The sequence below is a fragment of the Rhinolophus sinicus genome, linkage group LG05 (genome assembly GCF_036562045.2).
Source record: "Rhinolophus sinicus isolate RSC01 linkage group LG05, ASM3656204v1, whole genome shotgun sequence".
Lineage (NCBI taxonomy): Eukaryota > Metazoa > Chordata > Mammalia > Chiroptera > Rhinolophidae > Rhinolophus > Rhinolophus sinicus.
In genome coordinates, this window is record NC_133755.1 from 179,198,532 (window position 1) to 179,223,528 (window position 24,997).

The following is a 24,997-nucleotide window of genomic DNA, read 5'->3' on the forward strand; positions in this document are numbered from 1 at the left end:
GAATGAAAATACATCCTACCAAAATTTTGGAGATGGAGTAAAAGCAGTTTTAAGAGGGAAATTTATATCATTATAGGCCTATCTCAAGAAAGAAGAAAAATCCCAGTTAAATAACCTCACATTACACCTTAAAGAACTAGAAAAAGAAGAACAAATGATACCAAAAGTCAGCAGAAGGAAGGAAATAATAAAAATCAGAGCAGAACTAAATAGAGAACAAAAAGACAATTGAAAAAATTAATGTGACAAAGACCTGGTTCTTTGAAAAGATTAATAAAATTGACAAGCCCTTGGCTAGACTCACTAAGATAAAAAGAAAAAAGACACAAATAAACAAAATTAGAAATGAAAAAGGGGAAGTTACCACGGACACAACAGAAATACAACACATCATCCAAGAATACTAGGAAGGACTAGATGGCACCAGGTTCAATAACCTAGAAGAAATGGACAAGTTCTTAGAAACATACAGCCGTCCTAGGCTGAATCACAAAGAATTGGAAAATCTAAATAGACACATCAACAGTAAGGAAATTGAATCAGTCATTCAAAACCTTCCCAAAAGCAAAAGTCCGGGACCAGATGGCTTTACTAGTGAATTCTGCCAAACATTAAAAGAGGATCTAATAACTGTCCTACTCAAACTTCTCCAAAAAATTGAAGAAGAGACAATACTCCCTAACTCATTTTATGAGGCCAACATTACCCTGATATCAGAACCTGGTAAGGACAACACAAAAAAAAGAAAATTACAGACCAGTATCTCTGATGAATACAGATGCAAAAAATCCTAAACAAAATTCTAGAAAATCGAATGCAACAATGCATTAAAAAAATTATGCATCATGACCAAGTGAGGTTCATCTCAGAAGCACAAGGATAGTTCAACATACGCAAATCAATCAATGAGAAACACCACATACACAAAAATAAAAGACAAAAATCATATGATTATATAAACAGATGCAAGAAAAGCATTTGACAAGATACAGCATCCATTTATAATTAAAACACTTAATAAAATGGGTATACAAGGAAAATACCTTAACATAATAAAGACCACATGTAACAAACCCTCAGCTAATACCATAATTAACAGTGAAAAACTGAAGTCCTTCACTCTGCATTCAGGAACACGACAAGGTTGTCCCCTATCACCTCTGCTTTTCAACGTAGTGTTGGAAGTCCTCACCAGAGAAATCAGGCAAGAGAAAGGAATTAAAGGCATCCAAATAGTGAATAAAGAAGTTAAATTGTCACTTTTCTCAGATGACATGATGCTATATATATAAAACCCTAAAGACTCCACAAAAAAGCTATTAGAAACATTAAACGAATGCAGTAAAGTTGCCAGCTACAAAATCAATGTAAAAAGTCCATTGCATTCCTATAACTAACAATGAAATCTCAGAAAAATAATTAAAAAAAAAATTCCTTTTGCAATTGCAACAAAAACAATAAAACACCTAGGAATAAACTTAACCAAGGATGTGAAAGAGACCTATACATTGAAAACTATAAGACATTTTTAAAAGAAATTGAAGAAGTCACAAAGAAATGGAAAGACATTCCATGTTCATGGATTGGAAGAATCAACATAGTTTAAATGGCCATATTACCTAAAGCAATATACAGATTTAATGCAATCCCCATCAAAATCTCAATGTCATTTTTTTAAAGACATAGAACAACAACAAGAAAAAATCATCAGATTTGTTTGGAACCACAAAAGACCCCAAATAGCTAAAGCAATCCTAAGAAAAAACAACAATGCTGGAGGTATCACACTCTCTGACTTCAGCTTGAATACAGGGCAATAATAATCAAAACAGAATGGCAATGGCAGAAAAACAGACAGATAGACCAATGGGATAGAATTGAGAACCCAGAAATAAACCCACATAAATATGGACAGATAATTTTTGACAAAGAAGCTAAAAACATACAATGGAGGAAAGACAGCCTCTTCAATAAATGGTGCTGGGAGAATTGGAAAGCCATGGGCAAAAGAATGAAACTGGACTGCTATCTGTCACCATGTACCAAAATTAATTCAAAATGGATCAAAGACTTAAGCATAAGACCTGACACAATAAGCTGCATAGAAGAAAACATAGGTACTAAACTTATGGACCTTGGGTTCAAAGAGGATTTTATGAATTTGACTTCAAAGGCTAAGGAACTAAAACCTGAAATAAATGAATGGGACTATATCAAACTAAAAAGCTTCTGCACAGCAAAAGAAACCATCAACAAAATAAAGAGGCAACCAACAGAATGGGAGAAAAAATTTTCAAACAACACCATTGATAAGGGGCAAATATCCAAAATATATAAGGAACTCCTACAATTCAACAACAAAACAAACAAACAATCAAATTAAATAATGGACAGAGGACCTGAAGAGACATTTCTCCAAAGAGGACATACAAATAGACATATGAAAAAATGCTCATCACTAATCATCAGAGAAATGCAAATAAAAACCACAATGAGATATCACCTTACACCGATTAGAATGGCTATCATCAACAAGACAAATAGTAACAAGTGTTGGAGAGGCTGTGGAGAAAAAGGAACCCTCATACACTGTTGGTGGGAATGCAGACTGGTGCAGCCGCTATGCAAGGCAGTGTGGAGGTTCCTCAAAAAATTAAAAATAGAATTACCATATGATTCAGCAATCTCTCTCCTGGGTATCTACCCAAAAAATCTGAAAACACTGATCCTTAAAGATATATGTGCCCCAATGTTCATTGAAGTTTTATTTACAGTGGCCAAGACATGGAAAAAACCAAAATGTCCTTCGACAGATGAATGGATAAAGAAGTTGTGGTATATATACACAATGGAATACTATTCGGTAGTAAGAAAAGATGAAATAGTGCCATTTGAGACAACATGGATAGATATTGAGATTATTACGCTAAACGAAATAAGTGAGACAGAAAAAGTCGAGAACTGTATGATTTCACTGATATGTGGTATATAAAAATGAAAACAACAAAAGAACAAGACAAACAAATGAAGAAACAAAAACTCATAGACACAGACAATAGTTTAGGGGTTACTAGAGGGTAAGTGGAGGGGGTAGATGAGGGTAAAGGGATCCAATATGTGGTGATGGAAGGAGAACTGACTGGGTGGTGAACACACAATGGGACCTATAGATGATGTAATACAGAATTGTACACCTGAAATCTATGTAACTTTACTAAGAATTGTCACCCCAATAAACTTTAATTTAAAAAAAAAATCATCCATCTCCATGTCACTTGTTTTTCTTGTCCAATAAGTAGTGATCTTACATTTTTCTCTGTGGTCTTCTAACTTTTAATGTAGTCACGAAATGTTTTCTCTTGTGCTATTCATTTTAAAATCTGGATTGTTCCGGTGTTCTAATAGCAGGCTCAAGTTGTCTAGAAGACATGTTTGTCTTGATGTATGTGGACTGCTAGCATCAGTTTGCTTCATTACACAAAGAAGGCAAAGTAAAGAAAGGCTGGAATATTAAGGAGCTCAAATAAGTTGCTTGCCAGAGTAGCCATGGTTTTTTGTCCATTTTCCTGTTGGTTACTTGGATTTTAAATGTCGTTAGTATAGGAATCATATTAAGCTTTTCCTTATATATGAGGAAAACATTTCAGGTTATAATTACATTTATGTCTTTCTAATACAGATGATTATAAAAAGACGTATATAATCACATCTATTACTCAAATGTATAGGGAAGGTACATAATGTGAGATGACACAAATAACTAACCTTGAATTAACTGTAGATTAATTCACTTTGTTCTCATCAACTTTTTAAACAAATCTGATAAGTATAACTTACGGAGGAAAACCTGATAGAGAAAAAGAATCTAAAATTTGTTCCTCAGAATTCATAACTGGGAGAACAGCAGATGTGGGCAGACAATAGCAAATGAATGTGGTGCTTGAAGAGTTTAGGATACATAGTCAATGAGTTAGTTTAGCGTCATCAGTAGAGGTTAAAAGTTTAAATAGAATTTAAAAGTCACTATGTTGTACATTCAGCAGAATAAGTGACTTCTATAGTACAAAAGTAACAGTGGCTATCCTCAGTTAATCTTAATTTTTAAAAGAATGTTAAAAAGTTAAATAGCAATTACCATGTAAATCTATATGCAGTTTTGATCCTATCGTTAGGGCAAGGAAATTTAGCCATTTAAAATACACCATTTCCTATATGAATTCGACAGGAGCCAAATATGTGCCTAGTTAAAATACAGTGAATGTGTCAGATAAAAACCACCACCAAAAAAGAAAAACAACAATCAACCAAGACGCTAGTAGAAAAACATCACTTTTCCCTTGACTGTGACGTTTTTTCTCACATGCCTCTGTTTGCATTATTCATAGGTTTTTATCAGACTTTTAAATCATGGGGTTAATGATAAAACATTGTCCATGTGTTTCTACCAAGGGGCTTGCTATCCTGTTATTACTCAGTGCTTTGAATGTCTTGATATGACAAATGCCAAACATATATCAATCAAAATGTTTAACATAACAGACGCTGAATATCCCAGGTGCTAGAGTTCAGTCAAGAACGTTTTGGTTTAATGAGTCTTACCTATTATGTTTCTCATACACATCATTACAGAATTTCCCCCATCTTTTATAAAGAACTAGCACAAACCAAAAGAAGAAAATAAAATAAATTAAAAAACATGACTACCCACTGCCTTTTGTATATAATCTGTATGTCATAAAACAAAATTAGTCGTGCTCCTAGCAATTACTGAAGGCACTGCAAGGTTTACTAAGATTTTTCTCATATTACAGCCAAATTTTATCAAAGATTAAAATAATATTTTACATCCACATAGTTTTGTATACTATTTATGTGAAAGGCCTTTCAGAACTATTACCTAATTGAATATTTACAAAAACCCTCTGATTGAAGTAGGCAGGAATTATTTTTTCCCATTTAATAGAAGGGACAAATGAAGCCCCCCAAATTAAGTGGCATCCGCAAAGGCACAGCCATTAACAGTGCCAAGACAAGATCACAATGAGTCTTGAACCCCACACCAAGGCTCTCCCACCATTCCTCAGTGGGCTTGTCTCAAGGGCATGAACTTGACATGGGCTGAAACATCATCAATCTTCCTCCAATAAAGTCCTGTTCCCATTCCCCAATAAAATCTTAAAAAAAAAAAAAAAAATTCCATCTGATGGTTCCCAGTGACATCTTCACAAACAGAAAATAAGATTAACGTGAGGGTAGGTTAAGGTTATTCAAATGGTCAAGGCAGTGTAAGGATAAAATAATAGCTATAATAATGTGTACTGTGTAGTTAAAAGTCAAAGGATTATGAACTATCATCACAGTACGTTCGGCCTCTCAGTAGAAAGAAACCTGTTTTAGGTTGGATTCCCCACATACAGACCCTAAGTGAAAGTGACTTATTAAGAAATGTTCTCCTAAGGGGACATGAATAGGTAGCAGGGGAATGGGACAGGGAAGGGAAGTAACCCCAACAAAGGTGTGTCATCTGGTGACACATTCTATTAAGATCCAGGTCTGCGAGGTGGAATAATCGAAGTTTAAAATTTGACAGAAAACATGCATATGGAAATACAAATAGCAGAACTATGTACTAATTATCCTAGATATAAAGATCAATAAATCTCCCAAGTATAGTTTTCATATCTGAAAACTATATCCAATCTCCAGTCTGTAATAAGGTAAATAGAATTTAGGGAGAGACTTTACAGCATTAGAAACTTATAAAATAAGAGCTACAAAGAATATCATGAACAAAGGAAGAATGAGAACAAATAATGCTGTTTATTTCTAAATATACAATTATTCAGAGACCCTTTTTTCTTTAAAAAAATCATTACCAGTCCTCCTGATTATAAAAACTAACGCCTGACTGCAGAAAATTAGGTAAGTAATTCTTGGCATCTTTCCCCTTTTCCTTTTTTCTTTTGTATATAAATTTTTATTGAAGTACAACCATAGACAGAAAAGTGCACGACTTACAAGTATATGGCTCAATTTTTATAAAGTGAAGACCAGTGTAAGAACTACTCAGATGATTCTATTTTTGTTGAGAGCAGAGCAAACTCATATGAAAACTCTTGGCCAGCTACTGTAACACATATTTAGGAGGTACTTGAAGAAATGGACCATTTTTTTGGTTATTTTCCACAATCCTTAAATATTCCATTTGTTGTAGAAATTGACCGATTAAGTTATTCATTCATATAACAATTATTAATTAAATGCTTAATATGTGTCCGGCAGCAGGTGTGTGGTGATGAAACTTAGGGTCTCGTGGAAAATAGATGATGCAGAAGCAAATGCACAAAATAATAATTATAAGATATGACACTCCATGAAGGAAATAAAAATGTTTCTACAGTCCAGAATAACAGGGTGTCCTAACTGGAAAGAAGGTATAGAGAAGTAAATCAGACATGAATTTTAGATGGAAACTTAAATTAAAAGAACCCAGCAATGGGAAGAGAGAAGACCCTTCCAAACAAGGGGAACAGCATGAACAAAGTACTGACATCAGGTTTGTCCCACAGACTAGGCACCAGGTGACTAGACTGCAGTGAGCACAGGCCAGAGGGGAGATGAAAGGCAGGGACCAGGCCGTGCTCGGCTTTGTAGGTGGAGAACATGATTTCAATCGCTGTCTAAGTGCGATGTAGGGTAATAAAGACTTTTGAGCAGGGATGAGAAAAGAGCCAATTTGTTCTAAAAGGATCACCCTGACTGCTACATTAATGGGCGGCAGACAGAAAGCAAGGTACCGGTAAGTGGGTTAGTGCAGTAGCACAAACAATAGAAGATGTACTCTGATGGTAAACCCACCACTTTGTGGACGGATTGGATGTGGGGGCACAGAGGGGAAAGAATAAAATACCAATCAGGATTCTTATTTCAGCAGTTATGTACAATGAGGTGTCATTTACTGGGACAGAGAAGATTTGTGGAGAAATAGGTTTCCATGGGGGAAGGCAAGGTTAGTTTTGAACATACTAAGTTTGAGATGTATGAGAATCGTCCACGTGGAGTTGTCAAGTAAGTGATTTGGATAAATGAGAAAGAAACACTGAGGGGCGATCCAAGCTAGAGATACAAATTTGGGCGTTATTAGCATATAGATGGTTTCTAAAGCCATGGGAATGCGAGGTACTGAGAAGATGAAGAGGGCACAGTGTCAAGCTCTGAGGAACTTCAGTGTCTAGAAGTTGGTCAAACTCCAGCCAGAAAAGGCAATGGCGCAGAATGGACCACAGAAGTAGAAGGAAACCAAGTTCTCAGAAGGAAGAAAGGACAATGTTTCAAGAGGAGGGGATGGCCAACAGAGCCGCATGCTGGTGCTCCATAATGGAAGGTAGAAGCAAGAATCAGCTAACTGAGCGTGACAACATCCAAAGCTACTGGTGATTTTGGCAAAGGTCTCAAGGGAGCAAAGGGAAAATGGGAAGAAAAACGTGGGGCAAGAGGTGGAGAGGTGTGTGGGGGTCAAGGACGATTTGAAAAGCTGGGTGCAATTATAGCATGATTGTGAGGAGGGAGGGAGGAAGGGAGAGAGGGAGAGCGGGAAGGAGGGAGGGAGGGAGAGGGAGAGAGAGAGAGAGACAGAGAGAGAGAGAGAGAGACTGACGATTCAGGGCAGAGGTGACTACCTGAAAGAGCCGAGGTTGGGGCCCACAGCAGGCGTGGAGGTCTTGGCATCTGAGGGCAGGAGCCACGATGTTTCCCCAGTTGCAGGAGGGAAGAAGCAGGGAACGCTCTGTGCCGTCTTGTGAAATCTCAGTGAAGCACAGGCAAAGTCACCAGCCAAATGGAAAGAGGTAGGTGGAGCAGCAGGTCTGAGAACCAGGACAAGTGATGCTCACAGAACGTGGGAGCTCGTGCTTCCTTCGGAGACCCCGGTGACAGTAACAAGAATGAAAGAGCCATCTGCGGATTGCCACCTTACAGTGTCCCCTGTGTACCCAAACGTTGTTTACTACACAACCCCCCAAGGAAACAAAAACCTTAAAGCTTCATGAGAACAAAAACATAAAAGATGGACGGCTGGAGTCATTTAAACTTACGAATTTGCTCAGAAAGTGTAATAAAAATAGAGTAGGAAAGAGCAAACGACGGGAAGTGAGTAACGTGAACTGTGGGCTCCAGGGTGAATGAAGACCAGAGGGCGGGGGAAGAGCGAGTGAGGAGCCACGAGTGCGTCGGGAGCCTCAGGAGGTTACAACGGGAGTTTCTGGGGACTTCATGCGCATGACCTCTGTGAGTGTGGCAGCTGCTGTCAGAGACAACGATGCTTCAGTCTGTCATTTTGGAGGCAGAGAATTTCTGCGGATGGCGAAAGCTAGTCTGACTGTCACTTGGAGTGTTGAGAATAGAGGAGAAGAGCCGTTCACTGGAGACGAGTGGAGCAAGAACTAAGACCGAGATACTAAGTGGGTTATTTATGTAAATAGTGAATTCCCAGGAAAACTGTCAGAGCTTGGAGCAGAGAGCGCAGGGGAGGTGACCAAAGCTTCCATGAGGTGGGTAAGGGTTGGACGAGAGATAAGCTGCACCGATGGCGGCAGCGTGTGGAGGCCTGGAAGGAGCCACCTGGCACGAAGCTCAGGAGTGGCTCAGGAGTGGCACAGGGATGGGGGGTACTCGTCTGCTGGGGCTGTGGCGAAAGCACATCATGCCTCACCAGCTGGACCTGCGGCACTCACGTGTGAGCTCCGATGACCAGACCTGGAAAGGCCACGAGAGAAACGGAAAGCCATGGGGAAGGCCAGGGAGCTGTAGGAATGACCTGAACGAGACTGGGGATTTAACAATGAAGTTTGCTCATCGTAGAGGAAGAATTCCAGGGAACCAATGGAACACAATTATCAGGGGGGTTTCGTAGAGAGGAGGAATTCTAAGCTACACCTATTATAAACCCAACTCAAACATCATTTCTTTACCTCCTTTTATATGCAAAGGACTGTGTTTTTTAACAGGCTTTTTAACCATAAGCAACAAAGAACCAGGTAGGAAAGGCACATAAGCCGGTGTGCAGCCCTTAATGCAAATAGGTGGGAAATTATGTGCAAAAGTCAACAATGGTTTCAGATATTTATGTAAAAAGGAATTTAAAATGGCCTCTAGAGTAAAATGAAACAGACATTTTAAATCAACTCTGATAGTAGGTATTATTTTGAAGTACATCAAGTAAAATCAATTCTTCTCTAATCCAGCCACTAAAATATTCTTTAAAGCAAGACTTTACTAGTACGCCAAATTTAAAAATTTAAAAATATTCCAGCTTTTTGAGAAATTTCTTTCATTAAATCCTTGCTTAATGAAAACCAGAGAGAAAATTTATACTAAATAACTGAGTAAAGAAAAAAGGTTAGATTTTACCCAATTATAAGCTTTCTTGTCTATTAGCTTTTCACCAGGAATAGGTGTCAACTATATTTGACAAAACCATTGTTGCTGAGGTATTTTTCCAATTATACTCAAGACATGTCATCTTTTTATAAACGATATTAGCGTTACATAATTAGTCAAAAACACAAGAAAACAAAAATTCCCAGTGTTTTTTTGAATAAAACTTTATTCCATTGATATTACATGGTTGCAGTCCATTTCCTAAAGCTGAATTCAAAACTAAAACTAAACTAATAAAAAGTTACAGTATATTTTTTAAGTCAAAAAATTATTAGTCTAACAAGATTTCTAGGCTTTTGTGCCAAAACATTCTCAGTTACGAAAAGGGCAGTTTTTTGTTTAGTTTAGTTTTATTTCATGGATACAATTTCCAACTGTAATCAAAAATAAACGTGTAATGTGTTAGGCCACTAAGTCTGTGACAATTTGCTAGGCAGCGATAGTAAGTAATGCATGTGACAACCTGGAAACCACACCCATGCCCACTGCACACTCGCTTGTTTATTTACTATTATAAGTTCTCTGCCAAATGTCTCGGAAACTCAAGTTGGATGGAAGTAGCCTCTGCAGCTGGGGGCACGAGAGGAAACAAAAGGCTCACGACTCAGAGTCTCTGTGCGTCTGTGTCAGTTTGGCAGAGACCTTCCTTCCTCCCCTACTATACCATGTTGAAAGCATAGCTTTAATAAAAGTAGGAAAAACATGACCAGTTTCTAGAATTGCTGTTGTGAGGGAAACAGAGGCCTACAGTCAGCCCTGCAAAGGGCAGAGCCGTGGGTCCTTCTCTGAAACCACCTCCCTGAGTCCAGGACAATAGGCGATGAACACCTGCCCCGTCTGAGGAAACAAAGCAGGTAAGAAGAGACGACGTGTAAACAGGAAGATGTACAGTTTTCTGATGTCCAAGTCATCTTGTACAGAAGGCAGTGTCTTCGCACGATGAGTATAAGGTGCTGCTGCCCGTAACGAAGAAAAAGCCCTGACGCTGCCTGGACAGAAGTCAGAACAACAGGTACTTGAATAATTCTTTTTGCCCAACTTGAAAATGTCCATTCAAGAACAGCTCCAGCTTGGGAGAACACTGAGGGCCTTCACATTCATAATAAATGCTGTGACTGCCACACTTAAGCCTACACGTCCTGACGTCCTGACGGGCGCTGCTGTGAGCCTGTCCAGTCACCATGACTGCACGACAGGAACAAACACGCCACAGGCAGAGGCTCCCGTCCCTGCTGGGGGGGCCACACATCCCCCACGGACCCGCTCCAGCCCCGCCAGGCCTCAGACTGACAAACCTATACTACCTCACATCCCCACCAGCTGCTCAGGCCAACCCCCACCTCCTTGACTCTAAAGGACGGAGAGCGATGGCCTGTTCAGTAAGAGCACGTCTTCTGACCCCAACGCTGCCACAGCACGAGGCTTTACCAAGTTTTCTTTCATTACATGAGTTTCAACTCAGGAGGTAATTTCGAATCAGATCTGGAAGAAAGCTTCAAGAACAGCACAATTTGTAATTATTGCCTAGTCATCTTACTAGAACACAAAGTGCTGACTCTTGGGCATAATCACAGTAATGAAAATCTATATATTACACAAGCATCCAAGTGTATCCTTTTAAATATATTGTTTAGCTTGCTGCTCTTCCTGCATAGGTTTTATTTGGTAGTTTGATGACTGAAGATCATTCCTCTTTATTGTGACTGTTATGTCATCTTTTCTAACCAGTAGTGTAGAATCTCAGAGAAAATATCATTTATGGCACAACCTTCATTATTTCAAACTATTTTGGATACCCCATAATATTTTACATATTTTCACTGATTTTCAAGTAAAACATTTAATTTCTCTATTCTTAAATATTGATGAAACTCTTACTTGAAAAATACATCATTTCAAACTTTTTTTTACTTTAAAAGGCAATTGGTAAGTTATATGAACATTTTGAGCTCCAAAATGTTTATGTTACAGGACATTCACTATAGAGGGAATGAAAAATGCTAATAATGTGTAAATAAAATATATGACACAAACTGTAACAAGCTTTTAAGCTGACTTGTGGGAACACATTTTTGTTTACGCAAAACCTTAAAAACACACGGACACACACACAGTGCCCCACGCCCTTGCACCCTGCCTGGGTGTAGCTGACCTCCGGGAGGACGCACCATGCTGACCCTGCAGGCGGACCTCGCCCCTGGAATGGCTGTCCATGCAAAGCTGAGAAACTCTTCTCCAGGAGAGCTAGGGATCACTTGGGAAAGGCGCTGACTCATACCAGCTGAGGTATTTCTCTTACTTCTGCAACCACTGGTAAAAGGTCCCTTAGTTATTGGGGCAATATAAAAAGTAACAGCCGCTGTAAACCTTAAAAATACAAGCAGTACATTTTTGTGCCTTCTCCCATCCATTAGCAATTATCTTTAAAAACATTTCCACCTGCGTCTCAGCCCCTGATTACCTACAAACATTCCTCAGTAATAAGGAACACACCTCCTAATGGTATTTTGCTGTCAGGTACTTCAGCAGTGATGGCACTGAAACAGGAGACTATGTTTTCCCACATGTGAGAAAGGAAGGTTGTGGAATGAAAACCATGTCTCTAATCATCTAGGTTTGTCAAACTACCGTGACCCAGTTTGAGACCATGACTAACTGCTCTAGTCTCCGCTTCCTTCCATACAAAATGATTGTCTAACTAACAGCAACTGAGAGAGCAGGAGAAGCGAAGTCAATTAACACGAGACCACCATTCTTCAGCTTTTGTTTATATTTATATGTGTTTCATTCCCAATTAGTGTGATGCCAGAAGGGGCTACACATACTTGTCAACTACATTCACACTGCGGTGTTTTCCCTACTACAGTCATCAGAAAGGGTTACAACTGGGTTTCAAAGGTTGTGTCTCATTCAGTGACGGACCACAGATTATTCTTTGTCTGAGTGCAGTAAACACTTTAAAAAGTTTTTAACTTGACTATGTAAGCTTCTTAACTGTTAAAACAAATAATACATATGTTTAATCCTGGGTTAAAAATCATAGTCTAACACTATAGTCTTAATTTTCTCAAAAGAGCAGTCATTCAATGAACTGCGTAAGTTCATAAAGGGTTAACACAGGACCATTCCAAATTGGAAACAAAATTGCCAAGGTAATATCACAATAAACATCCAGAGGTGCAAAGACATGCAAAGCCCAAACAAGTCCTCTTGACGGAGGCCTAGGTTATACTTTATATTTAACAAATATGAATGTCAAGGTCCTCAGAAATCAAGTGATTTTTAATAAGGTCACACATCCAATGTATCACAAATCATGAATTACAACCAATCTCTAGTGTTCTTTCCATTAAAATGCATTGCCCCGTTATTATTTTTTTTACAGTTGGCATTTCTCTGCAGTAGAAATTACAGACTGCATTAAGTATTTCCAAAAAATGGGAAAAATATCAATTGCCAACACTTATTCATTCAATTTAATCAGTGTAGACTTCCTGAGTGCCTGCTCTTTTTTAGAAACTTCACTGGGATAAACAAGATGCCATCAACGGAAGCGCAGAGGGCGAGGCTAACGGACACACAGATAATTATGTAAAATTAACATCCTCGCTGCGAAAGAGATGCCCAGGGGTAGGAAGGCACCAAAAGGGAATTATAATGAGGACGCAACAAGGAGCACTTCCAGGTACCAGAGAAGACTTCATCACAGGGCAAGGCCGGTGTGAGCCTGAGCTGGTGGGTGAGTAACCAGGTGGAACTGCAGAACGAGAGGCCGGCTGCACAGGCCACCCTGTGAGCAGCGCGTGACGACGAGGACAGCATGGGCCGCTGCCAGCCGTCAGCGCGGTGTTGCTAGGGCTGCAGCCCGTTCTCGGCTACGGAGCCACAGCCGGTGGCAGCAAGGCCGACTCCCGGGCCTGACTGACGCGTGAGGGGCCTGGGCTCCATGCTCTGGGCAGTGGCAGCTATTAAACAGCTGGCAGCATGGGGATGCCACGGGGAGATTTTTTTCATTTTATAGGCAAATTGTTTATACCGGTGGAGGAGACAGTTAAGAGAAAGACTGAGGCCAAAAGCTAATAGCTAACTAGTTAAAACACGAATCTAGTTAAAAGATGGTAAAGGACCTGACTAGGGCCATTGGTGGGGCAAAAAACAAAACAAAACAAAAACCAAACTGCTCTGACAACTCTGAGTAGGTACCGTTTGTGATGGGTTGAATGAGAAGACAGTTGTTGAATAACAGCCCCGATGCAGGGCCGCCCAGTGAGAGAGCAGTAACTGGCTGAGGGGCAGACGTGCTGATTGGAGCCAAATTTGAAGTGTCTGTGGGACATCCAGCTGGAGGCAGCCGACAGGCAGGGACATGAGCTGGCATCAGGGAGAGGCCTGGCACGCAGCTAAGACACCGACAGGCAGCATCTGTGTATTTGTGATGAGTTAGAACATGACTGCATACTGCAGCTGAAATCATCTAAGATAGGTATGTCCGATGAGGAAGAAGAGTCCAGAAAAGGCACAGGGATAAGTCGCAAGAGAAACAGGGAGAGAGCCAGGACAGCCGATGAGTAGCGTACTGAGTGCTCCCAATAAAATACTAAGTCAGACTTATCGCCCTGTGATGTCGTCTCTGACCATTAGATGCTAAAGTTCCTGTAAGAACAAGGATCATAATCAAAGTACAGGTGACCTGGAAGTGCAGAACAAATTACAAACTAACAAACAAAACAAACCAACAACAACCAAAAAAAAACACCCGACATTCCGTATGCAAACTGAGGATTAAGCAAGTGCTGTTACCTTGCCCATCCCTTTCCCGGGGCAGGGAAGTGACAGGTCCCAACAGCTCTCCCTTGTGTGGTGTCACGGCAGGTAGAACGAGCCTCAATGGACTTGCTCGGAGCCATCTAATCAGCACAGGGACCTCCTCCGACAGAGCAAGGCCGGCATGAGGGAGAGGTCTGAGGACAGTGCAGTCCGTCTGACTACACCTCAGCCCCTGTGCCTCCCCCAGAGGGACCCCTCCCATCCCTAGGGCTGAAGGAAGACCTAACAGGCTTCTTGACACCTAAGGCCCAATAAATAGGTTTCCTGCTTAAAGCCTGGCTGTCAGAGGCGCTTAAGGTAGGTGGCCCACCTAAGGTGAAAAGAAAACTAGAAGCCAAGCAGGGGCTGATACACACACATGTTCTCGGCTGGTACCTGGACAGAGATGTAGGCTCGGAGCCAACTCCAAGTGACCTGCTTTCTCTTCCAACCTGACCCTCATCAGCTGAGTGACCTTAGGAAGTGGTCCAGGGACCAAGTCATCATCTATAAAATGGTCATAATAAAGATCCCGAAAGATGGCTGATAAACCTTCAACCACTGTTATGTGCTAGCACTCCTGTTTTATCGACTGAGAAGAGCTATTCTAGAAAAAGCCTAATATCCTAGGAATCATACTTGACTCTCAACTTTGCCTCCCATAGCTAGTCAATCAACAGACCTGATCACCTCTTTCGTGGCCCTGAATTCACCCATTTGTCCATCTCTGCAGCTCCCATGTGATCAACGACATCACCATCCCACCCTCCCATCCCCCTGCAGGCCTATGGGGACAGCTTCTTACTATTCCAATTAATGCTTCACACAGCAGTTGGAGGGACATTTCACATTTTTGTTCAGATTAGACCAGATCCCTCTTAAAATCTTTCAGCTGTGTCTCATTATCCTCAGATTGAACACCAACTCTGCCACAAGGTCTCAGGGTCACGTGTGTTCTGGGCCCCACGTGACCCCGACCTCATTTCCTGTTGGCCTCCCCCTCACTAATCCAGCCAAGCTGGCTCTCTTTCCTCTCCCAACAACCTGCTGCAGGGCCCTGAGTCTTACTCTTCCCACCTCCCCAAAATACTGTGGCTTCTTCCTTCTTGTCACCCAGACCTCAGTTCCTCACCTCCTCTGTGAGGCTCTCCCTGGCCAGTCTAAGTTTACACCACCAAGTGTCCTCTTACCTATCATATTGCCCCGTTTTCTTCACGACACCTATTATCATCTAAGATTCTCATTGATTTTTTAACCTGTTAGTTACTTTCACCATTTCTCATCTGTTGTTAAACTCTATGAAAGCAGAAACCTCTATTTCCAGAGCCTGGTTTTAGCAGGCACCGGATTTTGGTTGAATGGAAATATAATAGCTGTGCTTCAGATTATAGATGCTGCACCTTCCCATTCATCTGTAAACAAAATGAACACAGAGACTGTATAGAGACATTGTGTCTTTTTGCAGATACTTTTAGTATTTGATCCATCCTTGCATGTTCTAGGTAAAGAGTAAACAGATCAAAGTACAATTAAATGAAGACCAGCAGCAACCAAGTACAGCTTCACTCAGCAGAAGCTCTCACTATGTGGTTTCTTTTTGGCTTCCATGTCACAGGTGTGCAGCCCTCTGTAAACACAATATAGCTTCAGAACACAGGGACAGAAGTATAAAGTGGTAACACTGTAGTAATTTTAATGTACAAACAATCTAACAAAGTCAGGCCCTAAAAGACCTCTTGCTTCCTACTTTACTGGGAAAATGGAGGTCTTAGATCAGGAAGAACCCCGGTTATGCCCCCTCCCAATTTACGTCCCTCAGCACCAGTGCTGTCCAGTTCCCTTCTGTCCAGCCCTAATCTGGGCACCTTTACTTTGGAGTTTGTCTCTATAATCTCCTTTACAAAGCATCCATCTGTCCCCTACGCACCTTTAAATGTCCATGTGGGGTGCAAAAAAGGTCGGAACATAACCTAGGCTTTCAGTGTGCCATGCGGAAAAAGCCCCATTTCCCAGAAAATTCCGTATCCTGAATTATTGCTCCTGATATTCAGGATAATAATCCTGAATTATTACCCTGAATTATGACCTCTTGCATAAAATGAAAGAACTCAGCTTTGCCTACACATGCTTTTACACTGCTGAAGAATAAACACTTCACACTCATGAAAAAGAAGCTATGGCTACAGAAATCATACCCAAGACTTACACAAGAAGATTTGAAACTAAGCTCTGCCACATTAATCTGCTTTGTGGTCTCACATAAGCCACTTGACCTCCTCTTGCTTCAGTTTTGTCATCTGCACAATGAAGACAATGGCATGACACAGTCGTCAAAGCATCCCAATTCCTGCTCTGATAGGCCATATTTAGACAGGCATCTTTAACTTTGTCACTAGGTAGAGAGACTTAAATATCGTCAGAGGGAAAAATACCAGATTTTACAGTATTTGGGGCACAAAAATATTCCTTTCAGTGTCTTTATATTACTATAAATTATCCTATCTGGTAATGAAAAAAAAATATTATCAATTCTATTGAAAGAAAAACATGAGAGGAATCTTACTTGGTCTTTCAATAAAATCAATGAGGAAACTATGAATTATAATATTTATTACACAGATATATAATACCCATCCATTTATTTAAAAAATATTTGGGAAAACCTACTGTGTTTCGGAGGTTGTGCAACTGGCCTCACGAAACTGTGTGTGACCTAAAATATATATACACATATATGTCTTGGTGCTATCCCCACACCCCCAAGCATTGCTCCTTTGTATTTGTTAACTGTGTGTCAATCGCTCTTCACTAATAAAGTGATGAAATTCAATAAAAGGCAATAGAAATATTTCATTGAAATATTGTGAGATACAATATTACAGAATATCTAAAAACCTGTCGTTTAATTGCCTATCTTTCTTAAAATCATCTCTACAGTTTTATTTACAAATATTTCTTTCACCTTCCTGGTGCCATATGTATATATAAAGAGTCCCGATATAATAGTCTCCATTCAGCTCCATTCAGTTTTGCACACTATAGCCGTAAAGCTCAAATATTGCCTATATGTTTTCCTTGCTAAAAACATTTTTGGTCCCATTGATTTATAATGAAGTTCACCCTCCCTGTCAGGCTGAAGAGCCTGTAAATGGCCTGAACCCCACTTGCTCCTCACTAGCTCCTCTGTCCCCTCTGCAGTGACCACCCCTAGTTTCCAATTCCTCACAGGCAATGTGGTGTCAGCTATGTGCCTTTGCACACACTGTTCCCTCTGCTGACTTGCTCTTAAAATACAATGGAAGGAGAGATCATCCTGGAGATGCTTTGGAAGTCACCCAAAATTATTAATAGAAGTCAAATCTGAAATAGCATACTATCTAGAAATACTGAAAAATAAGTGAGGAAATTGGACATTGGGGAGACAAAATGAGCACAGTGTCCAGGGTACTATTAACTTGAGTAATGCTTATGCTATAGCTAGAGAAACAGAATTACCCAGTGCTAAGTATTCAGATTGAATCTGGAACCTCACAGACTTTCCTAGATAATCATTCCTTTCATTTAAAAAAAAAAAAAAAAAAAAAAAAAGATGTCTGAGTATAAATTTTGGCTAAGAGGAGAATGAGACAAAGGATTTGACAACCCTTGGCATCTTAGCAACTATAGATTTACCATCAGTTCGTGGGCTCAGTTTCTTTCCTCTAAGTAAAGGAAAAGTGGCAAAAAATAAACGCCTGTCATTTCTAAGAATGACCCTAAAGAGATAACATAAAGGAAAAAAAATGACTGATCTGACGACCTAAATCTTTAAATTTCAGTATGCCAACAAACACACCGATGAAAATGAAAAGATAAATTACCAAGTGGAAAATAAAATAATCATAACCAAAATGACACAGTTATATCTCTAATCTATAAAAACCTTTGATGAACTAATGTGAAAAAGATAAATACACACAAAAAATGAGCAAAGACATGAACAGGTAACTCAAGAAGAAGAATAAAGATGACCGATAATGTATGGAAAAATTCAATTAAATCATACAGAAAAGAATAAGATACCAGTTTAACCTCTAAAATGGGTAAAGAGGTGCAGACAGGTGGCTCAGTTGGTTAGAGCACGAGCTCTGGGCAACGGGGCTGCCGGTTCCATTCCCACATGGGCCAGTGAGCTGCGCCCTCCGCAACTAGAGTGAAGTCAATGAGCTGCCGCTGAGCTCCCGGGTGGCCAGATGGCTTGGTTGGTTGGAGCGCGTCCTCTCAACCACAAGGTTACCTCTCAACCACATCCCTTGTAGGTTGCCATCCTGCAAGGGATGATGGGCTGTGCCTCCTACAACTAACAACGGCAACTGGACCTGGAGCTGAGCTGCGCCCTCCACCACTAAGACTGAGAGGACAACAACTTGACTTGGAAAAGTCCTGGAAGTACACACTGTTCCCCAATAAATTCCTGTTCCCCTTCCCCAATAAAACAAACAAACAAACAAAACCTTTAAAAAAATAAATAAGTAAAGAAATAAATAAAATGAGTAAAGACTAAAAGGAAACTAATATCAGTGTTGACGAAGGTCTGCAAATATCTGCACTCCTGGGTACAGCTGATGGGAACATAAAACCCATCCAGAAAGTCATTTGGTAATAAACATGTGTCAAAGGTTTAAATATGTTCTTGAAACCAGCAATTTAACTCATAGGGATGTATCCAGACGAAATACTTAGACAAATAAGAAAAATACTATTAGCCATTAAAAATAATAAACCAAAATCAAAATGTTAATGCTAGTAGGTGAAAAACATGTACAAAACAGTATATAGGTATAGCATAAGTCTCTTTTTTATTAAAATATAAATTATAAAAAAGGTATATTTGTGTGTGCCTACACATGCACACCTAAAATGGTCTAAGAGTGCTACAACAAAATTTTAGTAGTAGCTATCTCTTGTATGTGAACATTAAGTGTGATCTTCGTTATTCTTTTTAAATTTTCCACACTTTATACATATTTAAACAAAGTATAAAGATTTCTTTATAATCAGAATATAACATTTTTTAAAATGATGACTTCATTTTGAGGACAATATATTTAGGAAAATTGTATATGGAATAAGAAAACAACACATCCGTGGAAAAGCAAGAAGTCAGTTTTAAATTACAAAATCTGATCACATATACTATTTGTTCATCATTCAGAATATTTTTTTTTTCCAAACGGTTTCAATATAATAAAGCCTTAAATGTTTCACTTTAAGCATTCTTGATTTGATTCTTTACACATAGTGTATTTTAAGGGCTGTTCATTTGATTAAATTCCATTCATTTGAACTCATCTCATCAAAATGCAAAATTTCTAAGAGTTTCTTTACCTCCCCCCCAAAATAAATAAATAAAATAAGACCACATTTAAGTCTAATTTATGTCCTATTTTTTTCCTTAGAAAAATGAAAACAAATTTCACTAAAAGTAAATGAACGTAAGCTCCAAAGTTGAACGCTGACACAGAAGTTAAATACTATAAAACTGAAAAGCATTCTGGCCTTCATTGCTTATTCAAAACATTTATTTACCCACAAGAGATTCTTTAATCAGACTCTGCAGAACAATCTGAACCACGCTTTCCTAGTTCTTAGAATCTTCCAGTCCAGATTCTTGTTTCACATTGTCAGTGAATGGTGCCCTTGTTCCTGGGCTGTGTGCCACCGCAGACCCCAGGCTGACTGAGGCCCTGAGCCCAGGGCTGGCCATGGCTTCCTCAGATCCCTTCTTGATCAGGATCTGCTGTTATGACCTTCAGTTTATGACCTGTGGAACAGATTCTGATCTCGCTGGCTCCTAACACTCACTTGAGCTGCATAAGGAGCTCCATTTACCTGCAGACTCCAAACGTGTGGTTCTCCTAGACTCTTCCACGGAATAGCGCCTTGCCCTGAAGCTCTCTCCCATCGTACACTGGGGCCCAGGCCTGGCTTTCTCCATGTCCCTCCCTGTCCTTCTCCAATCCTGTGCCTCCAATTCCATCAAACCTTAGTTTCAAGGCTCTGACACTAACATGCTAATTCTTCTACTAGAACGTCCTTTGGAGACCACTGTCTACCACGCCTAGCAAATGGTTGTCCTTCAAGACCATATGCAATCATCTCTTCACTGAAGACTTCCAATCCCTGTAGCGGAACACGTGCCCACTTCCTCCCCGGGACACACACACACACACACGCACACACAGTTATTGGGCTCATATTGTAACTATCAGTCTTTCTTCCCTACCGGATTCTAAGCTCCTTGAGGGTATGCAGTACCTCCCCTCGCCCATAACATGTTCTCCACAAGTCTGCTGAATGAATTAAGTACAGCCCATCAGCAAACTCACGGCTATAGACAACTTCCACAGTGTAATACAGCTCCTTTTAACCTATATTTAGATACATGTGCAGTAGGCTTCAGAGTCTGAATTTTATGATGGTCAGTTGGGAGACAATGCACTTCCAGAGGCTGGGAACCATCATATCAGATGGTGCTCCCGAAAGTGTGGGAACGACATCAGGGGGGACTGGGAATGGGGAGCAGTTTAGCTATTGCCAAATCTAGCGTGGGGTGACCACGTCCTGTAGTAGGGTGGCGACGATGGCACACAGAGAAGGAAATCTCTGAGCTGCCCAAGATACATGTCAGGAAGAGGCAAGAAAAGGCTGTACGGACCCTCTCTGGGTCTGAAAAGCCCATGGTTAGACAATAAAGAAAGTGAGGTGACCAGGGAAGGCCCCTTTTCCATAGAAACCTTCTGGTTGCACTAACTTCATATTTGGGAGCATACAAATGGCAAAGAGAAAGGTGAGAATCTCAGCCAGGTAGTAAATCTGAGCAGATTCCCGAGGGTTTGCTGAGTCTGCCTTTCCGATCTCTTCAGAAGCCCACTCCCCCACAAAAGCTGAGACACGTATTACGCGGTCACAGGTACTGAAAACACAGTGGAACACCACGCACACCTACGGAACTGAGAGAACATTCAGATCCCACGCTCCTTGGGCACAAGGAGAGAGAGAGTCAATGCCGCCAGGAACGGCTCTTCCTAGACAGAGCCAAAGGTGCCACAGCAGGTTCAGTAAAGGTGTCACCACTAAGTTAAGACGCTGACACAAAGGCTAATAAGAAGATTAAATGTATTAAAAAGAGGACTAATATAAATTTGATTTCCTCTTGCCAAAAGAATATCAAGCACCTGAGACATAAGAGGTTAAGTGAGGCGCAAAAAAGATGGCTAGATTCAGTTATAAATGATTTACTTTTGAGGATAAATTTTGGAAGATTATTTAACTTCGAATGAATGATAAAATGTTCACGGCAGTTATAAGGTATTTGATGAAAAAGTCGAAATGGGTATTAAATTCCTACCTCACCATTATCATGGGCCAAACTTTCAAGAAAAGGAAGCCAGTTTTCAATTTTGCTGGGGAACTTCTTATGCAACAATGCGTAGATCGTTATATATAAATTATTAAACTTGATTTTAAGATGTTTTTCTAACTAACAGGGTTGGGTAAAGTAAAAGAAATGAGTTAAACGGGACTATCTGTGCATTTTCATCCAACTTCCTTTTGGAAGGCAGTTATGAAGAAGATAGGCCAAAATTGTGATGCAAAAATTGGCCAGAAAAAAACCCAAGGGAGGAAAATCGTGTCTCCTAAATGCTCAGCAGATGACTTCAGATGTAAAAGCCAAAAATTTACACAGATAAAAATTTGAGTGTTTATTGCTAACAGAGTGCTCACCACGATAACCAAGACATTCAAAGTCCCTATGGTTAAGTCTTTTTTCTGTAAAATATAAACATATAAATCTCTTTGATGACATTATTAAGCATTTCACACATTACCTATCAATCTGTGAAGAGAGCACAGAAACAGAGGACTCCATTACGTATGCAAAACAGGCTTGTTGGAGGAAGTCTGGTCCTTCTGCAAAGTTCTAACTGCTTTTAAAGATCTTAACACTTGTAAAAATTGGCCTTAAATATTTTAGAATCAAAAACAAAACACATCAGGATAACAATGCACATCTATATGACTTCAAACATATCAAAGCCGAATACATTTTCTGTATCATCTGATTATTCTAGTTTCAGAAATAAAGAATCCTGAGGCTAACATATCCTGATTATGGTCCCTTACTTTTATTTTCACCTATATAGACAGCCCGAGGCGCCCTGAAAGAAAAGGGTAGTTATAAAAGGAAACCCAAGTCCAGGACCAAGTGCAAGTTCACATTTGCACGACAATGTCTGCAGTGCTTTATCCTTCTTAAAGCCAGAGCCAGAAGCTCTTATACTCAGTTCACTTTGCATTTTAATAAACGACCTGATGGTTATATGGATTGTGTTTATCTTAAACTTCTGAATCCCACATAAGACTCACTCACAATGCTGGGTACCCAGTAGGTCTCTAAAAGCTGGCTGGTTGTTTTTATAAATAGTACTGCACATGTCTCCAAACATCATTAATTTTGGCATCATGAACAATAATCCTCCGGTTTTCTTTTTCTTTTTTTTTTCTTTTGCTACACATCCTACCTTTATGCAAAGATAATATCTATGAAAGTGTGGACATTCTATGTGGCAAAAACTAGATACAGCCTCGGGGTTTAGTCAGCCTTTGAGGTAACCAGCAAGAATGCACAGCACATAACAAGACTGTAAGAAATTCTTTGTGGATTACTGTTTCTTAGCTCCAAGAGCCCCCTTTCCTCCCACAAAAGTACATGCAGACAAGCACACACATGCAGGCCCCACCTATGAACGAACACAGTACTTTCACACCCAAAAGAGCTCACTGGTGATGAGAGAACAAGTACATTCCCCAAGGCTTTCCTTACACGGTGTCACCGTTTTTCACTGACAAATCCAACAATTATTCCTGAGATTGAGCTGTTGATTTAGGAAGCCTCTGTCACTCCGAATCTCCGTTTCTGCTTTCTCTCTCCCAGGGGACAGGCGTTCTGAAGAGTGAGCCCCTCTCCACACCTGCAAGACCCATAAACTCTCTGCGGACACAATGGTTTCCACCATTCAAATGGAAAGAAATACCAATTAAGCAAGTTACTCTATAAAGCAAATTTTAAAAAAAATTAAAAATAAAACCAACCTCAGAAAAGCCAGGCAAGTCTAATCATCCATATTCTGAGATCTTTAGAAATCTCCACTGATTGAAGTACCCATTATTTTAATGCAGCTGTGTTGCTAAGACTGGCTGTATTTATACAGAATGCCGTGTATAAAATATCATCTGACATTCCTTATGGACCCTTCATTAATGAGCGAATAAACCAAGTCAAGTGCTGAGAAGACCACTGTATGGATTCCTGCCCTGCCCCTGAGAGTTTAAACATAGCTGTTACTGATAAGGAACAGTGCTGTGAAAATGTCACCAGGCAAAAAAAAAAAAATTAGAATAATACCACTTGCTTCTGGGTCCAGGAGTCAGAAAGTGAATCACAATTAAAAATATGTAATTAATTTACATTTGAATATCATTATATTCACCTTCACTAAATGATTAAAAAAAAGAAAGCCAGCCATATGACAAATTTGGAGTATTTGCTATAAAAGTATTGCCAGAATATTGTCTAAATTATTTAACTTTTCAAGGCCCACTAAATAAATACTTTTGTAAATCTGTATTAGAGACTGTTTTATTTTTATGAGATAGTAATTACATAACCACTTTTAGCCCAGGGATTCTCTGAAATAAAATTAATATTCACTCGCAATAAATGCGTTAGCATATCCGAAACTGCTGGGACTGACCTATGGCCCTCACCTAAAGAATTCATTCCCCTCATGCATTAATTTTCTCCCCTCACCAGGTGGCCACATTTAATTCTCCGGTGCTGCTCACACCAGCTCCTGAGAATTCTCTAGCTCCATTCATTTATTCCATCAGTATTTACTCAAAGTCTCCCAGGAGCTGAGTGTCGGGTACTGGTGCTCACAAAATTATTTTTCCAATTTATCAGAATTCCATTCTTCTCTCATTTTCTATTAGCAAGCCTTTAAATGAGAAAATATGAATAATAATAGCATATAACAATAAATGCTATTTTATTGTTATAATAGCATATAACAGTAAATGTTAGCAACTATTTTTGTAGCCTGATTCCAGGGGAGATACACTGAGCAATCGTAAGCTGTGTTATTTAATTATCATGTCAACCTTATAATCTCAGTATTAATATTATCTCCAATATTACAGAAGCTGAAGTTGGGCTTACGGAGGTGAAGTAACTAACCTGGTGTCACACAGGCACCAGACGAAGTACCCAAGACTCACACCTAGGTAGCCCGACTCTTTATTCCCTGGGTGATAAGGGGGAAAGTCATATATAAATTCAGTAGACAAAATAAAAAAGATGTAAATATGGGGAGGATCTCATATGAATGGAAAGTATCACTTTGGTGACAAAGCATTATTAAGTAACTCAGATTTGACACTACTCTGATATCAGCACCTCAGAAGTCATTGCTTTTCAATAGTCAGCATGTTAAAAGATGCTTCTATTTCAAAATGAAATTTAAACATACCTACTAATGAAATCTGTGAGAAACCATGGTAACGTTCTGTTGTGATTGTAAGAAACATCTTTTCAGATGTTCATGGAGGGGCAGAGGTATATGTGACAGAGGATAGTGGTCTTTTAAATCTATGGAGACCACTGAGTAACATAAGCACCCCATCACCATATTCTGGTTAGTGAGTGGCATGC

General features: G+C 39.8%; 1 protein-coding gene across 3 annotated transcripts in view; it reads right to left on the reverse strand.

Moving 5' to 3' along the window:
- Positions 1-24,997, reverse strand: part of PRKN (parkin RBR E3 ubiquitin protein ligase) — a 1,115,215-nt gene that overhangs the window by 970,798 nt on the left and 119,420 nt on the right. The gene's annotated exons all lie outside the window — the stretch shown is intronic.